General features: G+C 32.6%; 1 non-coding gene across 1 annotated transcript; it reads left to right on the top strand.

Moving 5' to 3' along the window:
• The first annotated feature begins 228 nt into the window (after window positions 1–228).
• Window positions 229–300, top strand: TRNAT-UGU (transfer RNA threonine (anticodon UGU)). Its single transcript has one exon. It is a non-coding gene; the product is annotated as a tRNA-Thr (tRNA).
• Window positions 301–22,594: the final 22,294 nt, after the last annotated feature.

Here is a 22,594-nt window from a genome sequence, read left to right as displayed (position 1 = left end):
TTATTATAACGTGAGTCCTGTTTGATTAATCTCCTATTAGAATTTGAGATTCATAACTGCTTACATCATTGTCTGTTCTGTTTAGTTTCAGATTTAACAAAAAGTGGTAAATCACAGTTTCTAAGCAAAGTTTTAACTTTATGATGTTTTCTGTCCTATTCTTATGTTATGTGGTTTCAAGCATCTTAAGATGATTGAACTATGCTTTACGTAATTTTTGTTTTGTAAGCCACCGTAGCTCAGTGGTAGAGCACTGGTCTTGTAAACCAGGGGTCGTGAGTTCGAACCTCACTGGTGGCTTTACATATCAAAAACCATATTAAGCGTTTCATTTAAATAAAGACTGAAATGCGTTATTTTTCCCAGAGAATCGTTTTAATTTTTCGCTGTTAAAGAAAATTGTTTCTAATTATCACAAACCACGGTAATAGTTGATAATACTATATGATTTCTGTACTTTATTATTCAATATTCTTAGATTACGGAATACATCAAAATGTCTGTGTTCTTTTAAAATCTGGACAATATCACAAAACGCACAATTTCACCATTAATTTACTACTTAGCAAATTATTAGCTTTTTGTTGCAACTTGTATTGTTATTGCGTATCGTTTTTTATGTATAGTGTTTCAAATCTTTTGGACACGACGCTAGGAACTGGATCTCAGTATTTTTGCTTTTTTCACCACTGCATGATCGAGTTCAGCCATGTTACATAAACGTTCCACAAACGTCCAGGCTATCTCTTACAACAAACATCATTAAGCTTTTGCTTAAAAGACACCACCAAGCTTAGATTCGAGCATCAGATTGGCATTCTGAAAGATGACTATTGGTAAGTATCGAATTACAGCCAAAACTGTTTTATTAAGGTTTTATACATACTGTAGATAGATAAGCCATACGTGAACCTGACTATAAAGAGTAGAAAAAACCTTGTATGCAGAAGATGACGATTCTAGACGAAAGACATTTTGTACCAACATACTTAGTTAGAAAATATTTAGTATCACAATGACTATGAAGCAGTGACAAACATTCAGAGTTCAGCATCGTCACAGTGAATACCCCCGATCTCCTTGTGGTACAGCGCTGTGTCTCCGGTCGGAGAAAGCTGGAAATCGGCTATCGATATACGTTATAAGCCGAGCCTAGATTGGCTTTTGTGTAGCTTTAGTTTTTACTACAAAAAACATCCGTCACAGTAGAAGAGGATCATAGAACTATTTCGACGCAAACTATATCAGCACGGAAAAGGGTGGTATATAATCAACTCATAATTGTCAGTTGACGTCTCTCATACCTTGCAAAATTTCCAAAATATCACTATGAGAAAAACGCCTGGCGAGTTGCATATAAACAGGGACTGGCCTTACTGTTGTCAACGGGTTTACGAAAAGGAACGAAAAATATAACAACTATAAGAAATATCAAAAATACTTAGTATAGCATAATTTATGACACGTCATACACTGGTGTTAAAAGTATACGCATGTCAGTATAACTTGAAGAAATACACGTGACCATCTATATGTACAGCTTTTTAATTTCTAAAGTGAAACTGCGACCATGAATAATACACAAAATGGACCGGGAGATTAAAGTAAAAATTCAATTGCGAAAAGTAACAACTATTGTGAGACACATTGTTCACATTATTTCCTCAAGTTACAAATCCCTATTCTGACTTTCCTAAATATTGCACGTTTTTGAAAAGAAGGTCAATGAAAAATTGACACATTTCAATTGGCCATAAAACCTTTAATATTCTATATGTCATTAAAATGACTAGAAAAATGTCAAGATTGTAAATGTCACGTCTAAAAGATTTGATTTTTGTAACATTTGAGAAGTGTATTCTTTTGTATGTCAAAATCGCAACTAGATGGATATTCGTAAATATCACATTAACTCTATCCATCCTTTATTTTAAGTTAAATTCGTTGTCAATAATGTTATTTAAAATATCTTAAGAGCTTAATTTAACATATATATCTATGAATTAAAAAACTTATTAATTCCTTTAAATTTTGAAAAATAATAGAAATAAAATCTATAATTTCAATTAATATACAAAGGTATCTTGAACAATGAGTTAGTTATATGTATTTTGTCCTCTATAGTTCTCCTGGGATTTGTAGAACATTTCTTCAAATGTTTGGTCCTGGTGGTATAAATGTAACTAACATAAGTAACCATTGCAGGTCTTCTTATTATAATTTTCTAATGAGTTATAGCTAAAACTGCAAAATCCGCGTATATTTTCTACATTCACAAAAAATGCTTTAACCACACTATAAGTGATATAGTCAATTAATATTCTAGTAATAGATCAATCACTACGAGATACGTATGTGTACGTGTAGGAGTATTGTCTTAATCTCCAATTCCCTTTTATACTATTGCGTATTACACACACATTTCTCTCTAACTATGTATCTTACTTGTATATAATTAAAGCTCATCAATATAATCATTCTATTATAATTACCTGATATTCCATTGTTTATCAAATGATTCGTACAAGTCGTGAAGATGGCAACTCAGTTCAATATTGTTCTCGAAAAGTCCGATCAAGCTTGTCGAAGATAAATTTGTGCATATTTTGCAATCAAGTAAAACCCATTAATTGTTCCTGATATGTTATAACTGCAAGGATTCTTCACAGCATTTTATCAAAGATAATATCCCATACTGCCACACAATTTTCGAAAAGAAAGTTGAAATCCGGAGAAAGCCGGAAACATTGCAATATATCAAAAGTTCCAGATTAACTCGTTGTAGACCAAAACCTAAAAACATATACAGACAAACTTAAACTAGTGGTACAGTTAATTGTGTAAATGTAAACCACAAAACAGTAAGATAAAACTCACTGTTTCTGTTTTAAAAGCCACATAGAAAAAGATTAGAGATAAACGTATATTTAGTGATAATTCATTTGAGTCACTGTGTTTATGAACACTGCCAAGACAACAAACTGTTCAAGCTGTAATACCCCTGTATAAAAATGTATAGCTAGTGAAATTGTTATTGATGACACTACAAAACATTAAAATCCCAAGACAACTAATTTTCAAGTCTCAACAGTTAATAAAACAGCTAAAAAAAAGGGGAGTATCATAGGCTTATTTACTCTAATCCTACCTAAAATAATTTCACGTACCATAGCTCTTGTTTATCTGGAGCATAAAAAGACCATATTGATAAGTCTTGGTAAATAAGGAATTTCTTAACCGCTGAAGAAATGACAGAAATTGTGGGTAGATATAAAGTTTTTAATTTAGCTGGTTCTTAATATTACAGAATGTAGACTAGACTTCGTTAGTTAATAAACCTAAAGTTACACCGCAGAATATCTTTCCCGCCCAGTTGGAATATCAGTGATTATATATACATCTTATTAGTGATTCACAAAATATGTGTGTGTGTTTTTTTCTTCTAGCAAAGCCGCATCGGGCTATCAGCTGAGCCCACCGAGGGGAATCGAACCCCTGATTTTAGCGTTGTAAATCCGCACAAAATATGTAAAAGAACAATTGTTTTTCATGCAAACTGTAAGCGTATTCAATAAACATATATATAGAAGAATTAACCATCAAGGAAGAGTTTCTGGTATGGGATGAACATCGATTTTGAGCATTATAAGCCATAAGGCTTACAGCGGTTGCAAAATTTTCAAACTTTTGTACGTCATATACATAGTCCAACACTTAGATCATTTTTGTATACGTCATCGAGTTATCCTGATTAACGAATAGCTACAAATAAGTTAAGGGTGTAATACATATAAAGCTGATTTCTGATACTTCTTTGTTCGGTTTTGTAAGCGCTTGTAGTTACGTATGATATAAAATATGGACACAATCATAAACTTACGCCCCCAGTGGCTCAGCGGTATGTCTGCGAACTTACACCGCTAAAAAACCGGTTTCTATACCCGTGGTGGGCAGAGCACAGATAGCCCATTGTGCAGCTTTGTGCTTAATTCAAAACAACAACATAAAGTTATTTAAACTAATACCACAAAGAAACTCACGATAAAGCTGGTGTGGGCCACTTATTAGCCAATCAATCTGTTGATTAAAGGATACGAGTTAGAGACGTGATCCTGCTGAATATGATATGTATTTTAAGCTATATGTAGATAATAACATATTTGTTCTGATCAAAGTACTTCTATCGGTAGGTATTTATCCCATATTAGAAACTGTTCCTTAATGGTTAATTCTCCTTTATATATTTGTTTAATACGCTTACAGTTTGCTTGGGAAAGTAACTGCTTGTACACATACTTTTTGTACCACTTTTAAGATGTATCTCTATTCACAGTTAATCGCATTATGCGGAGCAAAGATATTTAATGGTGTAACTTTGTTCTTACAAACTAAGCAAGTCCAACCTACGTTCCGTAATTGTAAGAACCTGATAAATCGTAAACTTATTCTGAGCGAGTTTTTAAATTAATATCCTAGCACTATTGCATATCAATGTTTTTTGGTGTGAAAACACCTACAAATTGTTTAAATTTTATTCACAATTTCTCTCATTTATTGAAGGGGTACGTTAATTACTTATTTGCCAAGTCTTATCAAGATGGTCTTTTTCCTATGCTCAGCTAAACCAGAGGGAATGCAGAATAGCCGTGGCACTTGAAATTCTTTAAGGTATATTTAGAGTATGTGTGTTTTCTTAGAGCAAAGCCACAAACCGAGGGGAATCGAACCCCTGATTTTGAGTTGTAAATCCGTAGACATACCGCTGTACTAGCGGGGGGCGTATTTAGAGTAAATGAACCAAAGAGACCATTTACCCCTTTTATTGGCTATACATATGTTTGCAAGCAATATCCATCTTGAAAACGCGTATACCCGATTAAGATTTATTGCTCATCAGGACCTCTGCAACTCAGTCTTGATATTTAAATTTTTTGAGACAGAATTAAAGGAAATTAGCCAATGAGATCTCAGGCTTAGTCAAATACACCAATCAAAACTATTGGAAGTCCTGAGTCTAAAACTGTCATGAGACCACCAACTCGTCAAGAGAGGGTAAAGCCGTGAACCAAAATCACTTGAAAAAAACAACAACACACACAAACGAAAAAAAAAGAAAAACCAACAAAACTTCTAGGTGTTCTATGATGCGCTCTACCAAGCCTAGAAATATTCTTAATTGCATAATATTTAGTTATACTTGGTTTATATGTTTGTGTGTATTTCACATATAAAAGCAGTATCGGGTTATCTGCTGTGTCTAGACAGGCAATCAAACTTCTGATTTTTCAATCCATAGACTTACTACTGTGCCCCCGCGTACAACGTTTTGTAACAATGGTTATGCAACTTGACTTCGTTCTGTTCCATTTCTGAAATTTCGCAGATAGAGATTTACCTTGTTAACACAACATTTTGTAGGAATATACACCTGTGCACACACTAAAAGCATAAATGCTGATAACTAGAATATTTTTTCTTTCAGCATAAATTACAAATTTTTCTGAAAGACACATAAATAATAAAAAAGTTTTGTTATATTTCATAAAGAACTTTTCTCATGAACGTAAAAGTATCAGTTTGGTTTTAAATAGTTTTTAATAAAAAATATGTATGTGTTTAAAATATTGATAATAAAATTTACAACCCTTGAATTGACAAGTATGGTTCATCTACCAAGAATTTTCCAAAGTTTATTAGTGTAAATGAAATGGATTTTGTCCACGATTAGATACAGTTGGCAGAAAAGTTACTGATTTTTGAATATTCAATATAAATAAAATAGATCAATAATGATTTTAAATCGACCACTATCTGATACAATGTTATAAACCTACTGGAACGTTTATATTTTATAATCATACATAATAACTTACTTAATAATTTGATATCTTAAGGTAAATAATAGCTGCGACCGACAGAAGTAGGGATATATGTGTGTGTCTGTGTGTGTGTGTGTGTGTCTGTGTGTTTTCTAATAGCAAAGCCACATCGGGCTATCTGCTCAGTCCACTCGAGGTATGTATCCTTTATCAATTTATGGCGAAAAGCAATTATATTACTCTATCAAAATCGGTATATTTAACAATATCAATAAATAAAATTATAGGTTTATAAAATGCGTATGTAAATCAAATTATAATAAATCAAAGTAATAATGAAATACCAATATTCTTTCAAACAAAATGTATATATCTTCAGAATATAATAGCTAAAATAATAATACAATTTAAAGAAACAAACAAATGCAAGAGATAATGTCAAACATTTTAAAAAAATAACAGAACTATTAAAATCGTTACTCTGAAGTTAAAATTTAAAACAGAAATAATAATTATAAACAAAAGTATAAACGAAGTTCTGTAATGACGTCATTAAATATTTGTTGAATTGATGTTTAGCAACTGGATGAGAGATTATCTCAAAGATAGATAAGAATCATGAAAATGTTTTAACTTACGTGAGACAATCATAAATGTCTGTTGACTTTCGTTTGAACAATTCTATGGCATATCCGTGTTCCGATGTTTGAGGGTCACTTTGATAACACCACATAACAAGCAATTATCATACTTCAAAGCCATCCTGCTTATCCTTTGTCACAGGAACGTTGAATTTAAAGACAAAACATCATACTCATTGGATGAATACTGGTAATTAGTTTTTCTCAGATTTCGTTTTGAATTTCATTTCTCAGAATGGCGCAAACGAAACATTAGTAATTAGCATTAGAATTTAAAGAGTTTTTCTGACTTTATTGGATGTAAAGTTTTTCAAGTAATTTATAAATCATTTTCAGTATAAATTAAATAAATGTGTTTCTTTTGAAATTAAGTACATAGATACTCAATGGTCTATTTCTACTATTCCCACCACGGATATTGAAACCCGGTTTCACTGCTAAATTAGGGACGGCTAGCGTAGATAGCTCTTATGTAGCTTTGCGCGACATTGAAAACAAACTAAACTTTTCCAATATGAATCACAATGTGATCTCTTTGTAAATAACAGAATGAAAAGCTATCTTTGATAATTAAACAAGTACCTTGAAGTTTTTCATTGCAAAATAAATAAATTATAGGTTCAGACATTTTCAGCTATCCTTGATGGAAACAGAAATATGTTATGAAAGCGATTTTGTTAAATCTTACTACGATTATGTTTGAAATGTGTTTGTTTTTACTTCTATCCAAATGTACAATTTATAAGCCACGAGAAGTCAGTGGAAGAGCACTGGTCTCATAAATTAGCGTTAGTGAGTATAATCTCACTGGTTGCTGAGAAATTGCACGGTATTTAACGTTCGGTGTTTGAGAGAAAAATAATTAAAGATATTTTTAATTTTACTATACGTATTTTGCACTTAGCTCTAGGGTAGGTAATCCCACCCTATATTGTAACTTTAAAGTTACTTTACCGATACTCACTAAATTTATAAGGTTTCAAGGAACTCTTTCAACTCCGTCAGTAAATACATAAGGGGTGACAGTAATGGAACTATTCTATCTAGATAAATGCAGTACCGTTATAATGGCACTTCCTCTTTCAAGAAATTGCGTCTGACATGACATACTGTAGTGTTTATATAAATATAGGTTAGATATTGTTAGATATTTCTTCGTTGTGGTTTCACTAAATAACCAAAAGTAATTGTGGAAATCTCCTGTGAAGTTGGGTATTTTAATATGGTATCCGATACAACTGAATATGCAGGATACATCTATCTGACCATGGCATAGGATTTGTTGCCCAATGGTCTAGTCAAGTTTTGTCATTAAAATTAGGTTTAACCAAAGAACTATAGGGATTTATTTTGTATAAGAACTAAAGGACGACAATGTCGTACATTCTGGATAACTACACAACAAGGGATATAAACAATTCATTGTAATAGAAACAAGTGATATGTATTATCATTTATTTTCTCGGACGAATCTCCGGTTTATTATGTTACGTACTTTATATATCACGATTTAAATTAACTGAAAATTTTAATTTTAATTTAGAAGTTCATTATATATTATATTTCTGGTATTTGCCAACAAGTTGCCCCCCGCTAGTACAGCGGTATGTTTTCGGATTTACAACACTAAAATCGATTCCCCTCCGTGAGCTCAGCAGATAGCCCCATGTGGCTTTGTTATAAGAAAACACACACACACGCCAACAAGTTTCATGCACACAATTTTCTTTTCTGACACAAATATATTTTAATAAACAAATAATAATACAATTAATCTTAACGATTATTACAAATAATAATTCATGTACAAAGTTTTACAAACTTAAAAACTGTACCGGGTGTTCTATCTTGTCGGAACTGGATATTTTATGGAGAGCCCAGATCAACGAGTCGCAAATTACTTTCATATTTCTGTAAAGGTATCCATTAATTAACGAGAATGCTAACTAGTTCTAGTCTTCACACAAAGCAATTGTTTCTGCTGAAGTTATGCGATAGCTTCGTTGAAATATTAACGTCCGAAGTTAATTCACTGAAGTGAAACTGTAATGTTCGAAATCTAAACTCTGTCCTCGTCAGACAGATGTAGTTTTGTGATGAATAACAATTTAGTTTGTGTTTTCATTTAGCAAAGCCACCTCGGGGTATTTGCTGAGTCCACCGAGAGGAATCGAATCCCTGATAAACGTTAGTAACAGTTATAGATTCGAGGCTTGTTGAAAACTGACTGCAACTGGCCAATAATACTACATTACTGTCTCTCGGCTATCTTTTATGCCAATTAGGCAAGATTCTCAACCATTCTACAATATTGCAGGATACACTACAATTTTCATAAAACGTGTATTATTGCTTGTGGGCATCTTTCAAGATCTCAGAGAACAGGTGGGACTTGCGATTTACACATTTAATAATATACGTTACATCCAATAACAGCAAGAAACAAAAAACAACGTAGATATTAAAAAAAAGGTATAACAGTAAATTCGTTACAATAACATACTGTTGCAATAAAAGTTACAACGGTTTCCTTTTCAACAATTTCAGTTTGTTACATCAGACTAAGGCTGAGTGACTGCATAGCTCCACCACCTAATGGCAGAGAGCGCCTTTGTATTTCATAGTTCCATAAAGTAGAACCAGAAGACACATTGGTATAATGAGCGCACAAACAGTTTGTAAGCGAACCATAAGGAATGGTATAGATTGACATATCACCAACATTATAGCAAAAATAATTATAAAATTAATATTTTTTCTCGCTTAAATAACACTGTGCTAACCAGCAAGAGTACTGAAAAGTATGTCATCATGATTTAGAGACTTGCCGCATCAGTAAAACATTAAATCTCCAATTTTTATCTCTATTTCTTATTAACATTATAGTTTTAGGTCATATATTTAATTGTGTATGTTCTATAAAGATGGGTGTTATTTCTCTAGGCGGATAATGCCTCCAAGAAAAATGTAACCTTGGTTGGTAAGACGATAGATTAATTAATAATATTTTACCTTTTTTGTATAACGTATGTTTTACAAATATATGCCCAAAAAAAAGGCAGATTCTTCATGATAACATCTCTATACACCATGTAGTAATTTAAAAACAAGATTGATTTTCATGTAATACGGGCCCGGCATGTACAGGTAGTTAAGGCACTCGACTCGAACTTTCATCGTCGCGGGTTCGAATCCCCGTCACACAAAACATGCTCGCTTTCTTAGAAGGGGGCATTATAACGTGACGATCACTTCCACTATTAGTTGGTAAAAGAGTTGGCGGTGGGTGGTGGTGACAAGCTGCCTTCCCTCTAATCTTACACTACTAAATTAGGAATGACTAGCGCAAATAGCCCTGCAGTAGCTTTGCGCGAAATTCAAAACAAACCAACCAAAATCATTTAATTGGTTACATTAGTTAAGTTCTATAATGTAAATAACTTTTTATCTTACCTCCTTACCCATATAAATACATTATTTTTATTTATTCCATTGGAAATGACAAGAAATCAATTATTGACTGAATATATTTTTTTTTTTTTTACATTCGTTGACACTTATATATTATATGGAATAGTGTAACTTTAGGTGAGCTATGTAATTACGAACTGGATTTCTATAGTTCTGTAGGATGTTAAGATACCTGCTGCTTTGCTTTCACAAGTAAAACCATTATTTAAATAAAGCAAAAATTATGGCGTAACCAGTACTTTAACCAATATACGTTCTTTACAATTATATATTTAGCTGATTTATAAACCACTTCACTAATACTTCTTGAAGCAGACATATTGATCTAAGGCTACAATGCTAGTCAGAGTACATAAGTTTTCGATCTTTCAGATCACTGATATACTCGATAAACGTTGATTTTCGGAAATACAAAGTATCATTGACCGGAGAGGTCGTCACGTTCATATATAAACCAGTTCCCTCTCTTAAAACTGGTGATATAAAATACCATTGAAAATAAAGGTCTACAATCAAAGAAATTTGTAGCATAAAGAAATATACTTTTTTTAATAAAGAATATTATATCTTATGAATTATATTTTTTTCAGTCTAATGTCATTTCCCTTCATAATGAATCAGTTTTTTATGTTAAATATTTGTTGACAAATTAGAAATATGTTACACTAGGACATTTATTCTTTATATTTCATCAAAACATCAAGTACATTTTCACAAATAATGAAAGTTTATAACTGAAAAAAAAGAGTTGACAATCATAATCTTAAAAGAACTTTAAATTATAAATCAAGTAATTCCACTTTCACATTTTATAAATCCAAATTTTTATTTTTTATCTTTATAAATGCAACGAACAATCACCTATTTGACAAACATACTGAAACGTTTATTTACACAACTTCAAAATACCCTAACAAATTGATAAAATAACATCTTAACTTTCATACAACTTTTGCTTATCATGTTCGTCTTATATTATTTCTATTAGAGTTTATCTTTTATACATATTGTTTTTCTACATTATAAAGGATTGAAAATTTGTTAAATACTTTAAAGTTACATCACTCTATCATTGATTGGTTTGTTTATTGTTTTTAATATCGTGTAAGCCGTCCACAATTTAGCACTATAAGACTATGGATAAGGCAGCTACTCACCACTACTCGGCTACTTTTTTACCAGCAAATAGTGGGATTGACCGTATCAATATAACCAACTCATAGCTGAAAGACGAGCATGTTTATTATGACAGGGATTCGAATCGGAGACTCTTACATCACGATGCGAGCGCCCCGAACCATCTGGCCATACCGAGCCCTGTATGATTGAAACAATACCCGAAAAGATATGGTACACAAAAAAAACAAAAACGTATCTATTATTTTACATATTTTCCGTTGATGAAGAGTGTTCACATAAAAAATCACGTCAAACATTCACCAACGTGACTATATTTATTTTCAGAGAGTGCTGGCCAAAGACAATGATTATTATAGTTAAGATAGTATTAGCGCTAAAGTATAACATTGTGACATACATTTAGTTGTTATATCTTAATGGTCAACAAAATGGTTATAAACTTTACAAAAATTAGTAAAGTTCATTGTATTAACAAAAATAAGAGAAAGCCATAACAAGTTATCACACATAAAAAAAAATTATGTTTCCATATTAAGAAGAAATCGGTGTACAACGTGGAATCTTTTGCGAGTGAAGTGTGTATTTTAATAAGTCAAAAGGAAGTATTCACGGATATTTGTTTCATATCAGTCTCGAGGTCTCATACCCAAACCAGAAACACTCAGTTAGCAGGTGAAATAGTGTCCATGATTTGTATCAAGAGTTTCAAAAAAATAAGCGATTATGTTTTCTTGAATTAGAGAATTATCTGACGCATATCAATAAAACTGATAATACTTCTTTATGAGTCTTTCTTTATGGTCCTTCATCTCAAGTTTTCCAGGAGGAGAGGTATATAAGCACTTTAACTATACGCACCTTATGACGTGCGTGTCTTCCTCTAAGGCCTCTCACTCATATCAGATCTTGTTGAGTCAGCTAGAAATGCAACTAAATCTTAGTAAAAAGACAATGTCAATCATCAGTGTTACATCATTTATTATAGTACTTAACTCGAGGAGTTCATAATTGTAAAATTTATTTCTGTAAATTATATAAAATTTGACTTTTAATAATTGATTGTTATTGTAAAGTTGGTGATACGTTAATTCAGATTAGCCTCTGGTGGATCACATCTCAACTATCTGCACCTTCATCATCATATAACATAATGTTTATGGACAACAATGGACTTGGTGATCTATCTCGACTGTCACAACCTCTGAATCAAACTAAAATGATTAAACATTTATACGTCTATCAAGCTTTCTTTTAAACTCACTCAAATTTACCGCTTCCACAAAATTCAAAAGCAACCAATTCCATAGCCACACACTCACTTTGAAAAATAAAATTCTATAAGGAAAAGACGTCTTCTGCTATGTCTAAATCAATATCACTGTCTCTAATTTTACAAGTATCGCCGATAAGTATGAAAAATAATGATGCATCAACATTATCAATTCATTTACATTCTTAAACACTTCAGTCAGATATTCTGCTTAAGCAAATTCAAGGATCTTAATCTTAAGCAATATATTGACAATCTCTTCATCTACGCCATTAACGTAAATGAAAAGGAACAATGGTTCTAAGACTGAGCTATGTGTTACAGCACTTGCAACATTTATTGGGTTTGGCTGAACTCCAGTAGTGTATATATATATATATTACGAAATGATAATGTAGTGGAAAATTAAACACGTGACTTCGCGACAATAACCATACCCATAAAGTTACATTTCTAAATTGACTGTTACATGTACGGTTATAGTCAATTATTATACGCGTCGTATACAGCATGTCAAATAACTGGTTGTTTCTCTTGTGTCAGTTAATACAGACCAAATAATATAGCGTGTCTAGTCACTGGCGCCTTGGGTATTCTTCATAATTAAACTAGTGGGAATCTTCAACAGCTACGGCACTTGAAATCCTCTTAGGCAGAAATAGAGTTAATTAATCTCTTAGACCTTTCCTTGTTTTTGAGAAATATATTTTTCTACTCTAGTTATACTAATTTTTGGGCGTCATATACCCGATTTAATTTTATTAGTCATCAAAATCTCTAGCACCTTTTCCCCAAACTGAAATTGATTCAAGCAGAATTAGAGTAAAGTAATATATGAGGCCTTGGGCATGGTCTAATGCATCAATGAAAAGGGTTTAATCTTACGAGTCGAGAACTGTAACTATGTCTCATACCGGTCAAGAGAGAACGGAGTATGAGCTAAATGTTCACATTTATGAAAAAAACAAAAATAACTCAAACACATTCTTTGAGCCGCAATGATGCAGCTAAATGTTATGTTGTTCCTTTAGTTACTTTACAAACCAATAGCAAATAATTTTGTTTTTAATCTGATGTAGAAAGAAAGGCGCACTTTAATAATTCTAGAAAGAGGTTATTTTCCCTCTTGCTGTTATATATCTATGCTGAGCGACTGCAATGTCCTTAAACTTATACGTGCATTATAAAATCTGATTATCGGTGAAAACCGTTACAAATCGATTTTATCTTATAAGTTATGTCACCTTGTGTTTATATCTTAAACTGCTTACCGATTATGCGACTGTTCCTGAACGTTTCAGGTACAGGGAACTTTGTGACTTTGAATCATGTTATAAATTATATACTTTAACACGCTAAACAAGTTGGACTGGATTAGTCCTAGTAATTAACGTTGCGATCTATTGAATGGGAAGGTTGAAGAAGAGGTTCTCTTTCAGATACTGTTGACTGGTTACGCTACATCTAAGCAACAGCTCTAAATTAGAAATGACTATGTCTGAACTATGGGGTCTCTATCTTAGTCGTGTCGCATGACTTGGTATTCACGTTAAAAATATAAAGTATAAAAGTATATGAGAAATTTTGAACTAGATGTTGAGCCTGTATCATCTGAGACGTTACATGTTCACCCGAGTATTTACTATCAAAGATATAAATGTGTTAATTCATTTTATTTTCGTTACTAAGCACAGAGAGAAAAGTATTGAATATATATACATCTTAAAGGTGGTACACAAAATATGTGTAAGATCAATTGTTTAGTCATGATAAATGTAATCGTATTAAACAAATATATAATGAAAAATTAACAATCAAGGAACAGTTTCTTATATGGGATAAACACGAAAACATAAATGACGATCTTTCTTCTTCCTATTCTAGTCAGGTGGGTTAAGGTGTTCGACTGGTAATCCGAGGGTCGCGAGTTCGAATCACCATCACACCAAACCTGCTCGCCCTCTCAACCGCGAGGGCACTGTAATGTGACGGTCAATCCCGTTATTCGTTGGTAAAAGAGAAGTCCAAGAGTTGGCGGTTGGTGGTGATGACTAGCTGCCTTCCATCTACTCTTAGACTACTAAATTAGGGATGCATAGCGCAGATAGCCCTTGTATTGCTTTGCGCGAAATTTAAAATAAATAATAAACAATTCTCCGCCACCAGTGAGATTCGAATTCACCACCACTAATTTTTGAGAGCAGTGCTCTACCACTGAGCTATAGATATACGTAGCTTATAGTAGCAGTTTCTGACTAAAAATAAATTTAAAACATTTGAAAGATAATCGTGATAACATTTAACAAAATCACTTCACAAAATATTATTGTTTCCAACAAAGCTGAAAATGTCTCTATCTATAATTCATCTATTTGACAAAAAAATTCTAGGTACTTTTCTAAGCATCAAAGATAGCTTTTCATTCTATCATTTACAAGAAGATCACACTGTGATCATATTATAAAATCATTTATTCTAAATGTTTGTACAGAACAAACTCGAAGCAAATAGCAGTGAATCATTTCTCCTTTATAACCCCATTATTCAGAACACCAGGAGCTCCAAGCACAGAAATCCAGGATACGGCCACAATTGGTGTTATTAAACACAATGTTACACAAAGGATCATCTCAGCTCTGCCCACCACGGGTATCGAAACCTGATTTATTGCTGTATAAGTCATCAGACATACCACTATTCTACCGCATATAGGACGTCTAAAATAAATCTTTGTAGTTACGTACGATAGAAAATATGGACACAATCATAAACTTCAATCAACTGATAATTTAAAAACCTTTTGCAAATTACTTTCTTTAAAAATTGTTTTTGAAAGTACCTGTGTTATGATTACATATATCTAGAAGAAACTTACTTTTTGTCGTGATAGATTCTTTGTTTGTTCTTTATTATAGAGAAGAATTATATTATCCAATCTCCTGTGTTCACTCCTTGGAATCGAACTCCGTCTTTTGTCCTAGTGTGACTCTAACCTTAGTGCTGTACAGCATGGAGACTCATAATTTAGTTGTTGTGTCCTACTTATTAGCCAATCGATCTGTTCGTTGAAGGGTATTGGATATGAAACGTGATACTCCTTAATATGATATTTACTTGAAGCTAATGGTACATAATAGAAATGATAGTTAACATACTTCCTCCGTTCAAAATCCTAGTAGCTGTAGGCGCTATTAGTATTTCGAAATTAGAGACATTTGTATCTGAATCAGTTCGATACCTTCAAGAAAATGTGATGAACGTAGCATGTCACCAATTCACACTGATGAATGAAACGTGTCATTTTTTACACCGATTAATGTAGCAAGTCACCATTTCACACTAACGATAATCCGTACCTCCAAGACATTCACTCGAATGCTAGTTTTTTAAGTAAATATAAGTAAGTACCATATGGTTATCTCGTTGCATCATGATAAACGTTTTCAAAACGTTTTATACATGATGGAAATATTTGTCATTTTAAAACATTTAACTGAGTTGTATAACTGACAATTTTCAACAACATTATGTATTGAGAATTTCAATTGGTTTATACATTTTGTACTCTAATGAAATAAGAATTAATACAATATAAAACACTAATAGACTGAAATGGTAACTTGCTAGTTAAACTTGTTTAATTTCCATACTTTCACTCGTAACATCATCAATAATAAAATATTTGATTTATCAGACCATAAATAATCAGGAAATTTTTCATGTATTTCACAGACAAATTGAATCTAAGAAATATTTGCATTTTTCTGGCATATACTATTTAAAATTCACCGTAAAACCAAGACATAGGAAGAGGATGGATAACGTGTTGGTAAAAATTTAAAGTTTTGCTTACAAATAGTGATTCATCACTTCTTGTAACACATGACATTAATAAGAGGTTCTATAGAACAGGACTCGCATCACATTAATCATTGTTTACTATTCATTACTGAGAACATGAATTTCTTCTTTCAACAAAATTAAAAGTAAATCCTCTATATTTCAACAGGACTTCTCATTATCATGTAAGTATCTGTGGTTCTTGTGATGCAAAATCCTCTTGAGATGAATCATTAAATTCATCAGAAATGTACACAATACAATCTGTATTCTAATACCACAGCGACAAACCTAACTTTTCAAGCAAATGGTATTATTTCAGAAGAGCCTGGGCAGTGGTAAAAAAACAACATAGCGATGGTATTTTAATCTTTCTGAATGTTTGTTTGTAGTTAAGCACACAGCTTCAGAAACGAGTATCGAAATCCTGTTTCTAGTGTCTTATGTCCGGAGACATCCCGATGTGCCAATGTATGACGCCAATATGACGACCCTAAACTCTATTTAGTTGTCACTGCTGCATACTTTATCTGCAACTAAATATTTTTTGAATAAAATATATAGATACAATACTACTGTATCACTGCCGTCTTCTGTTCACACATAGTTTGCTACTTGTTATTATCAGCTTCAAGAACGGCTTTTCTATGTGCAGTATCCATAAAATTGTAATCAAGCAGAATTGGCTGCAGTTCGACACTTACCAACAGACGTCACTGTAACTGCCGATCCGATGTCCGAAACTGAGCTACGTGGTGTTTTTTGAATTAATGCTTTAACAATACTGTAAAGATAGATATCTAAGACGTGTGTGTAAAGTTTCAAACGTTTATGTAAAATGGCCGAAATCGATCATTCAAAAACTAAAACTGTGATCTTGTCAGCAATGCCGTGTCCGATAGATCAGTCAGCCCTACTTTAGCAGCGAAATACGAAATTGAAGGAAGTTAGTCGTCACCACTCACCGCCTACTCTTGAGCTACGTCGTTTATACAAAAATTAGCGGGATTAGCTATCACAAAAGGCTAAAATGGCGAGTACGTTTCAGACAGGGATTCGACCCACCGATCATCAGTAGAGTGCTTTAACCACATTGTCATGCCGGGCAGTATAAGAGGCAGTAGTATTCTCCGTTTCCCATTTGTACTATATGTACTAAAAGACTCCTGGACATGTATATTTTATCAAAGTCTTTGTTCTTCACTGCAAAGTCCCCGTTTGATCTTAATAGAAAATAAATATCTTCTACGAAGATAATGATGATATGCATATTGGACACACAGTTCTATCACCTGGAAATCACGCAGTCGTGCTTTGTTAACTTCTAGTTTTTTGTAGTTTAAATATATAGGTGACTTTTGGTCATAGAATGTTCGAGCCAGAGGGACAACAAAACACTGAATAACAACACAGAGAAATCTCGAATTATCGTTTACTTTGTAATAACCGCTCCACGAAATTGGATCCAAGTGAATGTCTCACCTCCATTGTCATTGACACAAGTTTTAAAAACTAAAATTTCATCTTGCATTGCTATGCATAAATAGAGAGCTTTTCAAACATTTTGCGTTACTTCAATAAAACATAAGTGCACACTATCTGAAAAACTATAAGTCTTGAAAATCGGTAATCAACTGCAGTCGACCACCAAAAATTATCTAATTTTTTAAGTCTGCGGACTTACAACACTAAAATCCGGGTTTCGATACCCATTATGGGCATAGCACAGATAACCCATTGTGTAGCTTTGTGCTTAATTCAAAACAACAAATATTGAAGATTCTTTTAACGATGTTTCGATTGTGGCCAATTACTTTAAGTTTAACTTCACATAAATTAAATCGTTTTAATTTTTGTTTTATTGTCAATCATTTTTATCTTATAAATATGTCTCTTGTGTTTTCTAATGATTTTGGAAAATTATTATCTCCTATATTCGACTCAAAATGTTTTTGAGAATTGTTTTACTGAAATGCATCTATTTCTTTCTAATGAGATGTCAATTTTATGCAGTAGGTTACCGAATCTTTTTGCAAGAATATGTAATTTCTCATCTTAAAAATACAATCTACAATTACAAAACTAGCTACCTGTTTTGATTTTCAGTTGCAAACAAACGCTGTTTTGAAGTAATTTACCTGACATACCCAAGTTCTCACTTCAAAACAAAGAAACCTTAAATTTCAAACAAACATACTTTCAAGATGCATTCAAAAAAGTAATAAAAACTAAATAAAAAATAAGCTATATACAAAATATTTGGTTTAGGCATTGTCCTTGTTTACTCCCATATCTGGTAAAACCCCATACAGTAATACTATCCGATGAGACATCTTCGGAATCCGTACGTAATCATGTCATTCCCATCGTTTAGAGCAAACCTCAGGATCTGATCCATATTTATACTTGTGAAAACGGTTGGTATGGGTTGAGAAAATGTTTATGTAGAGGAGCGAACAACGACGACCGAAGGAGGTCGAAACGTTGTTCGCTCCTCTACATAAAAAATTTTCTGAACTCATAGCAGCCGTTTTTACAGATATATCTTTCTCTACAAGTGGGTTTTCTCGTCATCACTGATCCACATTTATTAGGTACTTGTTGGAACTCACTTTTCTCTCTTTATAAATGTACATTCAGAGCAAAATAGCTAACAAACGAGTATCGGAAGTGAACTACAATAAACTCAAAGGTATTTCAACGGACAGGAAAAATGAAAATAGACGTTTAGGTTTCGTTGTTTATCCCATATTACAAATTATTCCTCGATTGTTAATTCTTCTTTATATGTTTGTTTAATGTGCTTACAATTAGCATTACAAAAAATTGCTCTTATAGATACTTTACTTACCACCTTTAAGTGGTATCTATATTCATAGATACTTCCCCTAGGTGGAGCAAAGATATCCCATGGTGCAACTGTGTATTTACACACTGACGAAGTATACCCTACGTCCTGTAATTGCAAGAACCTGATATTTTCGAATCTTATTCTGAGCGATTTATTAAACAGATGACCACGAATGGTTGCATTCGAATGTTTATTATTTGCAAATAATTAACTATTACTAACATTTTCTCTCAGTGATTGAGCAATCAGGTTAAATACTTATTTATTATATCTTATAAAATAATTTGGATACATTCTGTTCCATGTCTGAAATTTCACAGACAGAGGTTAACCTTATTCACATAGCATTTCGTAGGAATATACATTTGTGTACACACCAAAAGCATAAATTTTAATCAGACTGATTATTTTTTCTTTTAGCATAGATTACAAATTCGGCAACAAAGACATATAAATAAAAAATATCTTGTCAAATTTTAGAGAAGTTTTCTGATCAACGCGAAAGCATAAGTTTTCTTCTCAAAAGTTACAAAAAAATTTAAATTTTACACGACTCATTTACAATCATGACATTCTTCCAGTCATTTTAACAACAATTTGTATACCACGGTTTTTCGTAGTCATATACAATATGATAATTACTATTAGTCTTGATAAGATAAGAGAAGAAACACTGTTACTGTTTCGATATTAATCTGGAAAAAATACTAAAAACAAAACACTTTTGTGATGTAAGTGTAATTTGTTGCTAGTTAAGTGCCTATTTTAATCAGCCAAAAGGAAAATTTCACGGACATGTGTTTGGTATCAATCTTGAGGTATCATGCCCAAACCAAAAGAACTCAGTTAGTTGGTGGCATAGTGCCCATGATTAGTTAGTTTGTTTGTTTTTGAATTTCGCACAAAGTTACTCGAGGGCTATCTGTGCTAGCCGTCCCTAATTTAGCAGTGTAAGACTACAGGGAAGGCAGCTAGTAATCACCACCCACCGCCAACTCTTGGACTACTCTTTTACCAACGAATAGTGGGATTGACCGTGACATTATAACGTCCCCACGGCTGAAAGGGCGAGCAGGTTTGGCGCGACGGAGATGCGAACCCGCGACCCTCAGATTACGAGTCGCACGTCTTAATACGCTTGGCCATGCCGGGCCTCCATGATTAGTATCAAGAGTTACAAAAAATGCGCGATTATGTTTTCTTGAATTAGAGAATTATCTGACGCATATCAATAAAACTGATAATACTTCTTTATGAGTCTTTCTTTTCTGGTCCTTCATCTCAAGTCTTCAAAGAGAAGAAATATATAAGCACTTTGACTGTATGCACCTTATGACGTACGTGTCTTCCTCTGAGGCCCATCACTCATGTCAAATCTCGTTGGGTCAGCTGGAAATGTAACTGAATCTCAGTCAAAGGATTACGTCAGTCATCAGTGCTACTTCGTTTATTATAGTACTTAACCCGAGGAGTTGATAATTATAAAATAACTTCCTTTAGTAAATTACATAAAATTTGAATTTTAATAATTCATTGTTATTATAAATTTAGTGACACGTTAATATAAATTGCTATTTGGTAGTTCACATTCAAATTAACTGCACCCTCATCATAACAATGTTTAGGGACAACAAGGGGCCTGATGATCTATTTCGACTGTCCCAACCTCTAAAGTCAAACTAAAATGATTAAATAACAAAAAAAAAACACTTTAAGTCAGCCATGTCATTCATACCTTTTCCAAGCTTTTTTTTTAAACTTACTTAAATTTAATGCCTCCAAAAATATCAAATGCCAACAATTTTATTTCAAAAATAAATTTGTCTTTGGTGAAGACGTCTTCCACCATGTCTAGATGCATATTATTCTACTCAAATTTTAAAATTATCGCCATTAAGTATGAAAGATGTCGATGCATCAACATTATCAATTCATTTACAACCTTAAACACTACAGTGAGATATTCTATAAGTTGTCTTTTATTTCAGTGAAAACAAATTTAAGGATCTAAATTTCCCCTCATCAGATAACCCCTTCATCCCAGGTTCCATTTCACTAACTTTCAGCTGACTCCTTTCAAACAACTTAATGCCTTTCTTATAAATGAAAAACATTCAGAGTGAAAATGTGCATGTGACACAGGTAGGTAGAGATTAAAATTTAATATTTTAATATTTCCTTTTCAAATTGAGAATATAGAACTTAGCTAATATAAACGTTTGAATTATAAACTATGTTTTGACGCCACGCTTACTGACATACATTGGTAATAAGATTGTTTCATTATGTATTTGACATATCTCTGTAAAAGGATCATTACATGTGCACTATGTCCCAGCCACATGCTGGGTAAATTTGTGTAAAGTATATCTCAATGTACATGTATTACATATATAAATAGGCTATTTTAGAAACATAATACTTCTCCAACAAACATGGCCTTACCATGGGTAATGAGAGTAGTGTTTTTGCATGTAATGCCAATTCAAAGGTGGAAAGGAATCAGTTGCTTGACTGACTAACAAAGTAAACAAATGAACTGAGTTGGTGAGTAACAAAATTATATGTTGCACTAAGTGCCATCAAACATTGGTACAACAGTGCAAACAAATTTAAAAAATACCAGTTTGTGTTACTATTGAAATTGCTCTTAATACAATAAATATTAAAAATGTTAAAAAACAAAGAGCTGAACACTTTGAGAAACCTTCAGGCAGTGAGGATCTTATTTGTATGGAACCAGTTTTAGTAGTTCCCCCTTTGAGCTACTTGAGAATTGAAGTACTAACTGGAAAAATATTTACATCTGTGGCCGTGGTGAAGGTCTTCCATCTATTAAAAAACACAAAAACAAACTAACTGATAAATACAATTTTACCCAAATTAATGCCCCTGAGGGCATTTTAAACTGTAAAGGGGGTCAGCTAATCAATGTTAATTTGTGTGTGTGTTTTCAAATCAAATTATGGTAATAAAAGTGGATGATACATTAGATGTATACTGGTCACAAAATGTATGCTTTATAAAAGTATATAATAAAATACAAGGGAAGGGGCAATACAGTATGTGATTTTACTTTATTTAACAGATCAGTTACATCACAAGTATATTAATTCATGACATATTCTATCAATTTTATAGTTAGAAGAATTGTTTAGTTACAGCAACTTCATGTTTAACATGGCTTGAAAAGAGCAACAAATATTAGCTTGTACCATATACTTTCCAATATAATTAAAAAGATTTACATGATTTTACATTAAATTTATCACTTTGTATGCCCAGAAATATCATGTTAGAACAAGCAAAGAAAGAAATACATGAATGGTTTGGAAATCTGAGGTGCCCCTAAAACTCTAACTGACTATGGTTTCAGTTACTTTCATTCAATTCAAAACTTTATCATTAATGGGTAAATTGGAATATAAACAAATCTCTTAATATTACACATATTGCACCCTTACCTAATCCAATCTCTCAAGTATACTTCTGACAATTCCAATGCCAACCATCCAAGTACAAAACTTTAGATAAACTTATCTCACTTAAGGAAAATTCAGAT

This window comes from Tachypleus tridentatus, chromosome 7 (assembly GCF_004210375.1).
Source record: "Tachypleus tridentatus isolate NWPU-2018 chromosome 7, ASM421037v1, whole genome shotgun sequence".
Classification (NCBI taxonomy): domain Eukaryota; kingdom Metazoa; phylum Arthropoda; class Merostomata; order Xiphosura; family Limulidae; genus Tachypleus; species Tachypleus tridentatus.
The sequence above is the reverse complement of the archived record's forward strand: the minus strand, read 5'-3'. Positions and strand labels throughout refer to the sequence as shown.